This window comes from Alosa pseudoharengus, unplaced genomic scaffold, assembly GCF_046254945.1.
Source record: "Alosa pseudoharengus isolate Yale_2024_CS ecotype anadromous, Long Island Sound unplaced genomic scaffold, YU_APseudo_1.1 YU_APseudo_1.1_scf_18, whole genome shotgun sequence".
NCBI lineage: Eukaryota > Metazoa > Chordata > Actinopteri > Clupeiformes > Clupeidae > Alosa > Alosa pseudoharengus.
This window is the reverse complement of record NW_027468650.1, coordinates 31,523,010-31,537,748: the sequence shown is the minus strand read 5'-3', so window position 1 is coordinate 31,537,748 and position 14,739 is coordinate 31,523,010.

Sequence of the window (14,739 nt, the reverse complement as noted above, 5' to 3'; positions counted from 1 at the left end):
TCCGAAGTGACGTTAGCCATAGTCACCATCATTTACAGTCCTACTTGTTTCAAATGGTATAACGTAACCAGTGATTGCCGCCATCATCGTTGCAACTTCATTTGAATACACTTTGTCACTGGAGAAGGCGATGTTAAGTTTCATTATCACCCGGAGAGAAGAAATACTCTTTTGTGATTGGCTGGCGGGTGGCCTTTAATTCTGAATAACAGGACACCGTTCCATATCAATGCTTATGAATGGTAACTATAACAACCATAGTAGGACGACGGTTGCAGCGCTCTAGAATCTTTTGGTTGCAGGCTTCCCAACAATGAAATCAACTGTAAACAAGCTAACTGTCCATGCTAAAGTTGTACAACAAGCTGAACTAGTGAGCTTCTTTTTAAACAGAACCGCGCGTTTACCAGGGCCGTAGTCACCATACACTTTGGGGGGGACGTGCTGCTAGTAGTAGGCCTAATGTCAGAAATGAGCAGGTTTATAAGCCTCTTAGAAATGGCTGTTGCATCTTGCATGTTACATTTAGATGCACACTCAATCGCGCATCCATGCAGGCAAAACGTAGCACTCAAATGTGGCGACGGCACAAAAGTTGAAAAAACTTTTACAATGTCGGTGATAGTTAATAGACAGTTAATGTGAATCGCGGACATTAACCAAAGAAAGAAATTTCCACCTCCATTCATCAAAAAAAGGCTGTTTCTACATTTTAATACAAAACATAATTTCGGTCAGAAACCAGCCTATAATGCATAGGGTAACTTGAGGTGAGTCAGACAGAAAAGGGACCTGTCTTAGTAGCCTATATTGAATCCCATCCCTTTCAAACAACCTTAAAATTGTGTGATTAGCCGCCAGAATAATAAAATCAAAATACAAAATATGATTGGGCTAGGTCCAAACCTATGAGTAAGCATTCAGTGTAATATAGAGGTTATCAAAGATACTCTAGTTTGTATTTTCTTTTAAAATATAAATTTTGGAGACAAATGGAGTCATACCACAGGTCTATATCCAGGGATGGATTATTGAATGGGCCTACTGGGCCCAAGAGCTCAGGGGGCCCTGAAGCCTAAGACTGTGTGAAGTTGCTTCTCCGCCCTTTTCTTCTATTTCCACAAAACTCACAAGTCAATATAAAGGGTCATTTTTTTTTTTAAAGTCTTCCAGGGAAGAATGCCCCCGGGCCCCCCTATCTTAACAGGGGAGGGTTTTTTTTGCATCTATGCCCAGGGGTTCATAATCCATCCATGCCTATGTCCGCCAAAAGTTTGGTATATCCTAATTGACTGACTTAACTAATGACTTGTTTGTGATTTTAATAATATTTTTGCATGGCAGGAAATGTATTGAAATTCTGTTATTGAAATTCACACCGCACCACAGATTTGGTCCCCCCCCCAATGTTGACATCATGGCTACGGCCTTGGTGTTTACAGTGGCAACCGGGTGATAAGTGGGATAACGGCCTTCGAAGTGTGTCCAGTTATACGGAATTAATGGACTTGGGCGGAGGCAACTCGCCTCCGCTGCGCGTCGGGGAGTTTTTGCCCCTCGCCCTCGTCCATTAATTCCGTATAACAGGACACCTCGGCGGCCGTTATCCCTTACTTAACGTTAAAGGCCGTGTTGCAGGGTTCATTTTACAACGAATTTGCACAATTGGCTTGTTGATAATAAACATTTAAACTGTTATCCATTGTATTTGATGTTGTTGGGTATCACAAAACGGAATATAATACGAAAAAGCAGGTACTATTTCACAGCGTTTGAAGTGATTCTCCTTTCCCCCACAATGCATTGCATTACGTCACCTTGGGGAGACTACAGACCAAAGCCCACCTTGAGACCCTTGAGAGTAACGAGAGAGGAGTAAAGAGAGACGAGTAAGGGAGTGTTCAGCAGTAGATAGCGCAGATTATAGATAAATAGATAGGCTATAGATAGCCTAGATATGTATATAGACAGGTAGATAGATAGCTAGATAGATCATGTCATATGCTGGTCACAGGGGAGCTCCTCGACCAGCGGCCAAAATGCACTAGCTTCCCTAGTTACTGCAGGTCTCCACCACAGTTTCCATCGGGAAGGCACAGCCCACACAAGCACCTGCAAAACTGCGACTTGCCCATATTATCTCCCTCTTTGGTAAGCCGTACCCTGACGATGTATGTCAATGGCAATCAATCACGAGCAGTAGTTTTCGAAAATATTCATGCTGAAGACACGACCAGCCTAATCGGCGGCGGCTAGAAGCTAAGTAACTGGGGTGGCTCACAGGTGGGACTAAAAAGTTAGCCCAGCTAGCTATCATGATGCTTCATATTCTGATCTTCTGACTAAGTTTGCCCGGTAGCCTACTTATCTGAACTAACGACATGATCACTATCACTAGATATAAAGAAAATGTTGACTTTCATTCGGTGCTGTTCACTGACAGTAACAAAAAAAGTGTCGTAATGTTATAAGCATACGGTAATACATTGAACTGAATAGGTGCATTATGTAGCCTCATAACGAGGCCTCTCAAATTCAGAAAATTGCATTAAACTAAAATCGGAAGACATTGTTATCTTTGTTAGACCATAGGGTCGTTGTCATATAAATGCTGTAACGAAATTCGAAGTGTAAATATACAAACTTTATGTTGAAAGTGTAACCGCGACCGTTTCCCATAGGAATGAATGTAAAACATACCCTCCAAAACGAGACCTCCCGAAATTCAGAAAAAATACTAAATTGATATCAGGCACCGTTATTACCATTGGTAGATCATAGGGTAGCTGTGATATAAATGTTGTGACGAAATTCGAAGTGTAAATATACAAACTTTATGTTGAAAGTGTAACCGCGACCGTTTCCCATAGGAATGGATAAAACATACCCTCCAAAAGGAGACCTCCCGAAATTCAGAAAAATTACTAAATTGATATCAGGCACCGTTATTACCATTGCTAGATCATAGGGTAGCTGTGATATAAATGCTGTGACGAAATGTAAATATACAAACTTTATGTTGAAAGTGTAACTGCGATGTCCATTGAAATGAATGAAGCGCAGATCAAGTAGTCCCCAAAGTGACGTCATCACCGAATTGCGTACAAAAAACCCGCTATGCTAAAAACAACAAAAACTGGCATTTAACACCATTTGGAGACATTTTTAAAACTGATATACATATATTGAGTGCTTTATGTACCCATTAATCAACAGTGGTGGTTAACCTGCAACACAGGCTTTAACTCTTACTTAGTTTTGCGAATGGCAATAAACGCCACCTATAGCCTGCTAGGTCGACAACCTCGGTATGCCCATTTATGAATCAGCCCGACAAATAACGTTACTTGTGTTTTAGTGAACACATTATTGGACCATAGCTTAACGTGAGGAGGGATTCAAAGTTACAAATGGCCAATTTGCTTAGTATGCTCAGAACAGCGGTATCTGAAAATGCGTTAAGGTATCGTAGTTACCTGCGATTGCACTGCTGGAGAAGCATTTTGCATTGGTATGATTTGATCAGGTCTTGCCAGTGATGTGTAAATCCTCCCGTAGACGTACATCATTTCAAAATAATACGTCTAAATTGAAAACTGTGACAACTCATTGATAGGCTCTCTCAATATGTCTGTAATCGTATGCCTCTACCACATGCTTGCTAGTCTTTCACCAGAGAGGGTGCTCCATTATAAATCAAAAATGTAATACTGCAGCCTTCATGTCAGCTGTAAAAATATGAGAACATGGATCTACTACATCAGGATACTCTGTAAACATTTTACACATAATCAGGAAGCTACTTTGCTGTTCAGTGTGTGATGTGTTTAAAGTGGTACTACGTTTAAAGAAACATTTTTATTCTTTGTTTCAAGTGCATAAGAAAATACCACATTATGATGATGATGGTTATGGTTACCCTTAACAAATACAAAACAATATAATAAAAGAGTCTTGAATTTGACCTAGCGTTTAAGACTGGTCGACACAACAGACGCTCATCAGAAGACCACAGTGGGCGGTTGGGGATGTATATCTTGATCATTGAATTAAAATAACAAGGAGCAGATCCAGTCAGTGTCCTATAGGCCAAAGTGAGAGATTTAAATTTAATTCTGGCTACTGTAGGGAGCCAATGGAGAGTAACTAGGAGAGGAGTTACGATGTGTCCTCTTTGGCTGATTGAAGTGTTGCAGCATTCTGAATGATAGATCACACAAAAGAAATAAAAAAAACATTCAATATTGATTTAGTATCAACCAATAATTATTCTGATATTAATATTATTGTAATGTCTACATCTTTGTGTAGGCTACAGTTAAATACTAAGCAATGGCCTCTGACTTAAATACCAAGGCAGTTAAATGACCGTGGTATGGTATAGTCTACGTGATACACAGGACTACACAGTAAACCCATTTGAAAAGCATCATCATCTCAGTATACCCATTTACAATAGGCAAGGATACGTATTTAATAACATTTGGGGTTGCTCACAGTATACTCACCACTACAACTAACTAACTAGACTACACCACTGGTTAAATGGCGCATTGCAATTTACAATTTGTGTGAGTTCAGGGGCATACAGAAAGTTGAAGTTTGGGTGACATCAATAAAGAAAATAGAAACAAAGGGATGTGTACAGCCTCAAGTATGAATGATGTCACATTAACAGAAAGTTCAGAGCAGCGGCAGACCTTTCTTGGTGCCACGCAAGTTATTGAAAGTCATGTGTTTTCAGAACGTAGTGGTGCTGTGTCATGTCCCATGTATAAGGGGCTTCCAGTGACGGTGGGTGATGATGTCAGGGAGATGGATGTCAGGGGACTTGGAGAAAGGGGGAGGACATGCCACCTCAGACCACCCCAGCCAAACCACTTCACGTAGGCATTCCCTTGCTTGCAGAGTAATGTAGACCATGGAGACCACCTTGCCGCCACCTCCAGTACATTCAGCCATCACCCATATCTTACCTGCACAAAGGAAAGTTACAATAAAGTTAGTCAGACAATTTTACAACATTACAAAGCATCTAATCAGGCACTCAACACCACTAGTAATACCAATTAATTAAATATATGTGTGCAATAAACTTCACAGCCTACCTAATGTTAACTACACATTTAAATATGCGGTGTGAATGTTATTAACTTGCGTCAGCTTGAAAAATAACGTTATCAGTATGACTGATCATGGACGTTAGATGACAAACTAAGGTCTTTCTCAAATGTTCACCGATATCCCTGGGAAGTGACTGGTTGTTGGCGTAGTGTTTAATGCAGGCGTTTCATTTATCGATCATTCACTTATGCTGTCTACAACTACCGACCTATTTTTTACAGTCTATGCTACCGACCTACCATCACAGAAGTAGCTCTAACAGAGGTGTCTGTCGTTAACGTTAGAAAACATGCAACACTGGCAAACTGGCTAGTAGTTACATTAACATGACAGGTTGATGAGGTCCATGCTTCACATTAAGTTAATGTTAACTTGCGTTGCTTTATCACATCATACCGTTGTTTTATCACACACTGTACTGACTGTCTAGTGTTATTAATCCCCATGTACAGTCAATGGTTACTCCATGTTGAGATGGCATACATTGAGATATTTGAAAACAGCAACAACTAATAAAACCAAGTATATCATGCATCGACTGTTACGGGAGCTGTGTGCTAATCTTCACTTCAACGACTAACTTAGCCTCCCGTTAACGGTAACGTTAATGTAGCTGCTAACGTTAGCATGTAATTCGCTGTCCGTATTTCTGTTGTTAGCTCATTAGTATTCACCATACTAAATTGTCACAGTCTATAATCAACATAATAGGCTCTCTTAGACGTATTTAAGAACACCAATAGACAAAAAAAAACTTTTCAGTTGATACGCAACACTTACCAGACAAGAACAAACCGATTGTTGTTTGTACTGTTTAGCTAACTCACAGCCGCACAATTCATCCAGCCAGCTAGCCTTCGGCGCCGAGTCGACCTGCGTTGTGGAAAGGAGAAGGGGGCGGGTTTCACTTGACAAGGGGCGTGTTTAACTCGCTGAGTGACAACTGAGTGGGCGTGCCTGACCGCAGGGGCATAACACCAAATTCTGGGCCCTATGCACAAGTGGTGGCCATGGGCCCCCCCCCCCAACCAACCAACCAACCACCGGCTGTAAGCATGAAGCATGAGGTTCACAACTAACTACTATCTAATCACACATTGAATTAATCTAACAACTCTTATATGTACTGTATAACAGAAAATAATCGTATTACCCAAGACTTCACTGAATTTCTGTTTTATTTGAAGAATGTTTAAAAGCTAGAACCTGAAATGAATGAAAACACTTTTGGCTGAGAGAACAGCTATCTATACAAATTGAACACTTTTGGCTGAGAGAACAGCTATCTATAGCTAACTGAGTGTGATGCGTTTCACAAGTTAGCTTTGCTACTAATTTGACAGCCTTTCCTCATGAACCTATATAACATTGAGCCTACTAAGTTAAGCTATTAGCTCATAATAATTTTCGAATTAGTAGGCTATTGAAATGTTGTGGTAGGCTATAAATCAGGCATCATGTTATTTCTAATTTTGTGTTAATGCTGTTTTAGCACTGATAATCGCGGATTCGCGGTGGTATTGAAGTGTTTTGTAACCTTCAGGAGTTCATTTCATTTGTAGACTATTGCTTTCACATTGGGCTCACCTTTCTTGGGAAAGAAGGCTGTTAACACTTCTTTTCCCTCGTTTCTTTTTTTCTCCCTTTCTTGCCTCTCTTTTCTTTTCTGGGAACCGGATTTAACCGGATTTAGCTTTCTTAGACTTAGACATCTTCACACCGTGACCGTCTGCATTGCCGCTTAGGCAGAATGAACGTTACTTCAAAAATGCGCCTAGCAGGGGAAGGCGGACTGAACCATTTCGTGCAAGGGAGAGGGTGCCTGCCCTCAAACAATGTTGGCTTGGACACAATTTAATACATCAATCAACTGATGCATTTACCCGAAATATTTGCATCTATATTAGTTAATAACATTTATTAAGATCTTTAAATTAAGGAAATTATTTATTATTAAGGAAAATAAAATTCAACTCCACAGGGGCCCGGGTAATTTATTCCCACTTGTCCCCCCACTACGACGCCCTTGCCTGACCGCGACTCCTCTTCACTGGGCATGCTTCAACTTTTGCTGCGCAGCCGCACTTCAAATTGGCTCCAAATTTTCCAAGATGGCGTCGCCTCGGCGGCTTCAATTCCATAGAACACTGCAGAATGCAGCCACACTGTCCAGTTCTATATATACAGTCTATGGTTTCGAACAGTGTTTCGAAGTGTGGTTCAAAAGCCCATGTCACGTGACCATGGCTTAGTGAGGCTTCGTGGTGTTTCAATTTGGTTTGGACAGGTGGCACACTTGCCGCGCGAGCCAATTACCGCTAGTTCCGCTAGGGGCGATCACGAATAAGTGCAAAAACAATGGGGGTCTATGGAGCTAGACGGCTAAATTTGTCTCTTTCACCTGGTTGTCATTGAGAAATTGAAGATTTGATTGTGGTTTCTGCAAGCTCAATATGGATTATAGGTCAAAAGTTGAATGAACGAGTAGTCACGTCCTTTCGATTTCTTACAGGTTGGGTCGTTGTTGCCCACAACACACTAGCTTTCTGCTAATGAATGACGTCATTGACACATTTGAAAGGCTTTTTAGAACAAATAAGTGACTCAAAAAATATAATACTCAGCGGTTTGTATTTTCTTTTGACTGCAACATTCGAATTTCTGGGCAAAAAATTATATCCCGAGAAAAGTGGATTTGAGGGGTACAGCTCCATAGTCAAGTCAAGTCAAGTCAACTTTATTTCTATAGCACATTTAAAAACAACTGAGTTGAACCAAAGTGCTTACAAACAAACATAAAACAATGACAACAATAATAACATAACATGGCGGGGAAATAAATAATGGAAATAATAAACAAATTGGACAAAATAAAATAAAGAATAAAGAGTGTGTGTGTGTGTGTGTGGGGGGGGGGGTATTAAGGTAGAGTAAAAGCTTGGGAGAAAATGAAAGTCTTTAAGTTAGACTTAAAGCAGTCAATGGTTGGAGAGGACTTAATATGTACAGGTAGACTATTCCAGAGTTGGGGGGCAACAACAGAGAAGGCTCTATCACCCTTAGTTTTAAGGCGTGTTTTGGGGATATAGAGAAGATTCTGAGATGAAGACCTAAGTGATCTTGGAGTGCTGTACGGAATTAGTAGGTCACCTATGTAACTAGGTGCCAAACCACTGAGGGCTTTGAAGACAAAAAGTAAAATTTTAAAATTAACTCTGTGCTCCACAGGTAACCAGTGCAGCTTAGCCAACACAGGAGTTATATGCTCACGTTTCTTAGAGCCACTTAATAATCTAGCTGCTGCATTTTGAACTAGCTGAAGTCTGTTGAGAGTGGAATGGGTCAGGCCTGCATATAATGAATTAGAATAATCTAGTCTAGATGTTATGAAAGCATGTGTAAGAGTTTCAAGATCGGAGAAGGACAGAAAGGGCTTCAGTTTTGCAATGGTTCCTAACTGGAAAAAGCTGCCTTTGACCACACTATTTACTTGCTTATTAAAATTTAAAGAGGAGTCAAAGAAAACCCCTCGGAATCCTTTGCCTTGGGCCTCAAAGTGTCCAGGTCCGCCCCTGGACGTGGGGGATATGTCCCACGCAGTGCTGAAGAGACCTTTGTCCCCCTCACTTTTGATAAGGAAAAAACTGTAAAACTCCCCATTAACAGCATGACATCACTAACCACAGCCATCTACAGTACTGTAAGACTGCACAATCTCATATTCACTCTGTTGAATATCTGAAGCCAGTTTGTCTACTAACAATCATAAAATAATCCAGGCTACTTAGCTTAGTGTCCCGCCCTACTTATTTTTATAAATTCCCTACTGATAGGTAGCGCCAGAGTCATATAAAGGTAGAGTTGCGACAACTCCATTGACGCTAATGTTCCATTTTTTTCCAACAACGGCGGCTCATGGAAGCCTCAAAGAGTTCCCGGAAGTTAACAATTAATAAAAGCAGCAGTGCGGTTACAGCAGTTTGTAGCCAACTTTTCAGACTCAGATTTACATTATTGGCTCATCCGAATAATAATAATAATAGTGATAACAGTAATAGTATTAATGACCTAATTATAATAATAAACGATTTATGTATCGATTATGACAGCTTTTCTGCTGCTCAGTTTTTATCAGTTCCTCATCAAATAAATTAAAAGAGGCTAAGAGCCCAATAAATGTGCCACACCTAATAGCCTAATATAAGATAAACCTTGCCTATCCCATTTCAATTAGGCAGCACTAGGCTACACTACGAACAAGCTGTCATTAAGTGTAATTTTGCTTTGTACAACTTTTCTGATGTGACGTTTCTTGGGCATTTAGCTTTGGCTTTACCATCATGTCAACATACTTGTAACGTTATGCTCAATGCTCATCTAGGCTATGGACAGGGGTGCACATAACTGGTACGCAGGTACGCATGCGCGACAAAAATCAGGAATGCGTAATGTCACTTGAGTTAGTAAGCGCCTTTGCGTACTCCGATCTTATCATCCAACTTACACATTACAGTACATGCTGCTTGTCAACTATTGCCAGAGATGTCCAAAAAGCAACAGACATTAAGCAGTTTCTTTGGCGTTTCGCCGCCACCTACAAAGAAACGCCAACTGGAGTCAGAGTCGAAGAAAATACTTTTTTCAGAAAAGTGGCTTCAAGATGTGCAGTGGCTTGAAGCTAACGATGAGTGCACTGAAATGTGGTGTAAGATTTGCCGTTCAAATCCACAACTAGCAGACAAAACAAGTGCATTTTATAAAGGCTCAAAGAATTTCAACCATCCTTTATTTGACAAACATGAAAAGAGCAAGGAGCACACGAATGTGGCGCAAGCCATTGCTAATAAACAAGCTAGCCGAGAAGAAATGTCCAGTCGCCCACTAGCCAGATAGCGAGATAAGTTGAATAAAGAACAGCGGCAAGCTCTGTTTAATATTTTTCTCCTCGCCTTCCATAAAGCTAAACGCGCACGTCCCATGTCTTCCTATTCTGAGGATATTCCTTTACTGAAGCGGCTAGGAGTTAATGTCGGATTTGCATATCATTCACGAGAGGGGGGCACACGGATCACGCAGAGCATCACTCGCACCATCAGCCAGGAGTTACGAGCCAAGTTGCAGTCTGCTGAATTTTGGGGGCTGCTTTTTCATGGATCTGAGGACATCACAAAAACTGAGCAGGAGATAGTTTACATTGTGTCTGTGTCCAGCAACGGAGAGTTTAGCTCGGACTTTATTGGACTGATTGAATTGGGTGCTGACCGAACCTCGCAGGCCATAACAGACGGACTTGTGAGACTTTTTCAGGACACAGGCTTGGATGACTGGACAACAAAGTTGGTTGCTGTGTGCACGGACGGGGCTGCTGTCAACGTCGGTATCTACAATGGCGTTGTGCCAAAACTCCGACGACTTGCTGCGATTGGAGACTCCCTCGTGCACATTCTGTGCACAGCACACACACTGGAGAACTGCGCAAAATCAGCTGATCGCAACGTCCCATACTGTGAGACATTTATTCGCTCAGTGATCAAGCTGCTGCAGTTTTATTTACAAAAAGGTGGAGCAAAAAAAACTACTGTACTGAAGAATCTGTGTGAAGAAAATGGGATCTCATTTGTGAAACTGGGTAAGTTTCATAATATCAGATGGTCTGCATGGAGGCATGAAACACTGTTAAAAATATCAAGACCATTAAAATGCAACTGGCTACAAGTGATAACAGTGAGTTGCAGCATATCTGCACAGAGCGTTTTCAGTGCTTTCTGTCAAACATGCTTGACATTGGCAACATTTTGAAGACCACATCCATTAGATTTCAGAAGGAAAAGCTGACCATTGGAGAATGTAAGGATGAACTCATGGTGGCCATTGGATAGTTCACACTTCTGCTTGATGGTGAAGGCCACAGGCCACACACTGTTTCTAAAGCTGATGCTGACAGAGACAAAACAAATTTACTCATGGGATTAATTGAAGAGTTTGAACTCAGATATGACTCCCTCAAGTCATGTGATCATTTTTTAGTATTTGATCCTTCAACATGGCCTCAGGAAATGAGAGACCTCCACAATTTTGGAAACACAACAGTTTGCAGCATTCTCAAGAAATATGAGGCCACCTTGCAACTTGACAAAGACATCACTGTGACAGAATGGATGCGCTTAAAGCAGGCAGGAAAACGCCTGGGAGCCTCTTCTGTGTATGACTTGGTCCAAATAGTAAATACAAGTAACCTAGATATTTACTCCAACATCAACAAGGTGGTTAAGCTATCTCTTACACTGCCTTTAAGCAGTGCAGCTTGTGAGAGGGGATTCTCACATCTCAACATAATAAAAACCAAGTACAGATCTCGTCTGTCACATGCTCGTCTCCATGGGCGGACTGGCCATCTGGCATACCGGGCATTTTCCCGGTGGGCCGACGCACCTTTTGGGCTGATAGAATAGGCTATAATTATTTTGCCCAACGATCGGCCCACAGGAAGGACAATCAGCGGCCCATTGGTTACATTTTCATATTGACACTGGAGTGATCCAATAACAGCTCACGTCAGGCCCCACCCCTCCAATTTTGGCTCAGAGCCAGGATTATGCGCATCAAACGTTAATCGAAGTTGCCTACACGAAATTGCGGCGGTTGCCGGTAGGCCTAGTGACAATTGTGCAAAATTAACACCAATGTAGAAGCTTCAAAAATACAATATTGCAAGTAGGCTAGCATATGTCAGCAATATGTTGAAGTTCGTTGAGTTTGAACGAGGATGTAAGCAAGCATACAGCAGAGGGACATAATGTCAGCAACATGTTGGAAGTTCGTTGAGTTTAAACGAGGATGTAGCAAGCTTACAGAACAGAGGGACAGTGCAGGTGGTGGAGAGTGCGAGCGAGCCTAGTTGAGGGCGGCTACATGATAAGAACTCAGTGGTGGAGCAGGTAGGCTCTATGCCATGCTGACGCCTGGCGATGATGATTATGATGACTTATTAATTGCGATAATGTAATGATATGGTAATGATAACATAGTAAGGTCGTACTGTGATTATATGTGATTATAATAACAATAGCGCAACTTAAATTTCCCAACCTGCAAAAAGTCATTTCAGGGAGGTATCACGAAGCCCACCCCCCCAAAAAAATAAAATAAATAAATATATATATATATATAAAATAAATAAATAACAATACTAAAAACAACTTTAGCCTACTTAGATACTGAAATAGAGATTAATATTTTTGTTCAATAATGTCTAGTCAGTACACCAAATAAAGAAGGCCTATAGATAGTAGCCTAATTGTGAAAATAAAATATGTAGATCTTGCAGTTTGGTCTTTTCATGTAGCCTTGGCAACTAAGCCATCTAGTATAGGCCTGAATAATATGCACATGAATTGACACTAGTTAAACTCACCTCAACATGTTTTTGCAATCATTTAACCCACCATGGGCAATGCTAACACTGTTACAAACAGTGCAGCATGCAAGGTTAGGCCTATCATTATTTTTTACTCTTATAAACAAGGCAAGGGTACACTTTAAAATGGGTCTTACATATTCCTTTTTTGGGGGCACTGACTCTGTCGTGACTCTCCTGTTCCTAGATACACTGAACTGATCAGGATGCTCTCTGTCTTGGATGCGCTCAGACACACGCACCACCACCCCTCTCTCTCTCCCCTGTCGTGAGCGCGCTCAGATGCACACGCGATTTTAGGTATCCCTCTCGCATGCGCGCTCTTGATCGCTCGCTCTAGATTCCGGGAGATTTTATCTAATTTGCGGGCGTCAGGGAGCCGCTATCAATATGCGGGAGACTCCCGGAACTTCCGGGAGACTTGGGATGTCTGTAAATTAATGATTTGCAAACCTGGACAGCAAAAAAAGAGTGTCAAATCGACGTTAATTGATTCAGTTGAATCAGTTTCCGTCAGATGGCCAAAATTCAACATCGATTGCATGAGTGGTGGTTGGTCTCTCAAAGTAGATAAGGTTTCTATCTTGGAAGGGTTATCATAGTAAAGATGGGCTAAAAGACTGTAGACTGACAGAAATGTAGGCTACAAAACGTCAAGTCATGCACAAGTCAACTATAACCTATATAATATGCTATACCGTTCCAAAATGCTTGTAGCTATACTGTTCCAAAATGTACCATCAATGTAGGTACAGTAGGCAGTATATACAGGAATAAAATATTTCCAGCAACAGCCCTGTTTATTTTGTGTTGTTTCAGATGTCCTACAGTGATAACTGGTATAAATTACATTAATGTCTACGACAATCTGGGTAATTTAACTCTTTACACATAGGCTTGAGTAATTTTTTCGGTGCTGCTGTCAATTGAGCATTGTTTAAATGTAGCATATTGGATAATTTGAAATGATACTTTGAATTCGAGCAGAAACTCTTTAATAATTGCTTGTATAGCCTACTTGAATATGGAGATCATGTGCTCCATGGCTACCTCTGATCAGAGGTGATAGCAGTGATAGCAAATGAGGCCTACATCACTTTCAGTGCTCCATGACAGTGTATTTAAGGGTAATGCAAAGATTTTGTATTTAATTAGGCGTGACCGAGTGATTTGAGGGCCGCTTGGGCCAAATATGCCAGGGCTGATTTTTGGTCTCAGTCCGCCCCTGCTCGTCTCTCAGCCCTGATGCACATTCACCTGTCAAAGCTGACCACAGAGACATTTGACCCGAAGCAAGCTGTTGACCTGTGGATGGAGACAGCTAATCGGAGGCTCAATCAAGGACAGGGAGGTGCATCTGCATCATCTTCATCATCTACCATGCAGGAAGCTGAAGCAGAGGACAGTGGGGGCAACACTGAAGAGGACAGTGGTGGCGACACTGAGGAGGACAGTGAGGATGACCGCACTTATTAAGACCACGCGACTCATGGGGTGAGTACCAAACACCATCTCCTGGTACTCACCTGAGTAACTCACTGAAAAAGTTATGTGCACCCCTGGCTATGGATTTAAGTGGTTTCATTTTAAAAAGTGCAACAAAAGTGGGATATAGTGCAATTGCTTCCCCAAAACAATTCCTCCATAACTGTGGATTTAATCGCTTGATATGTGGATAACTTTCAGTGGACTAAACACATTTAACATGGTTCGTTAAATATGGCGCCGACGCATATTTACAGCCAACTTTGTAGGCCTACTTGCAGCAGTGAAACTGAGTTTGTTGTTAACATTGTTGGTAACGTAAACGTTTCTTCAGTTAGGAGCAGGATTTTTTTTTTTTTTTGCATTCATTTTCATTGGCAAAAGCTAGCCTATGCTAGCCTAGAAATCTAGACGCACCCTAGCGGCGGCTAATTAATTTGCTCAGCCTGTACGTCTAGTATTGAAACCATAGGGATTTCTATTGGCTGACACCGTGGACGTCATCCAATCACAGCGCTCTATTTTGTTAGAGAGTCTTAAGGCGGGCTTAACAGGATAACGACAGTCCTGCGACGGTGAACAACAAGGAAGGTGGCTATGGCGAACGAAGAGCAGTTGTTTGAATCGGCGTTGGCGTCTACTTTGGAGGAGTTGGACTTGTGCTTTTCTTTGAAAGTTGAGCAACACAATGCACTTAAGTCATTCCTTTCGAA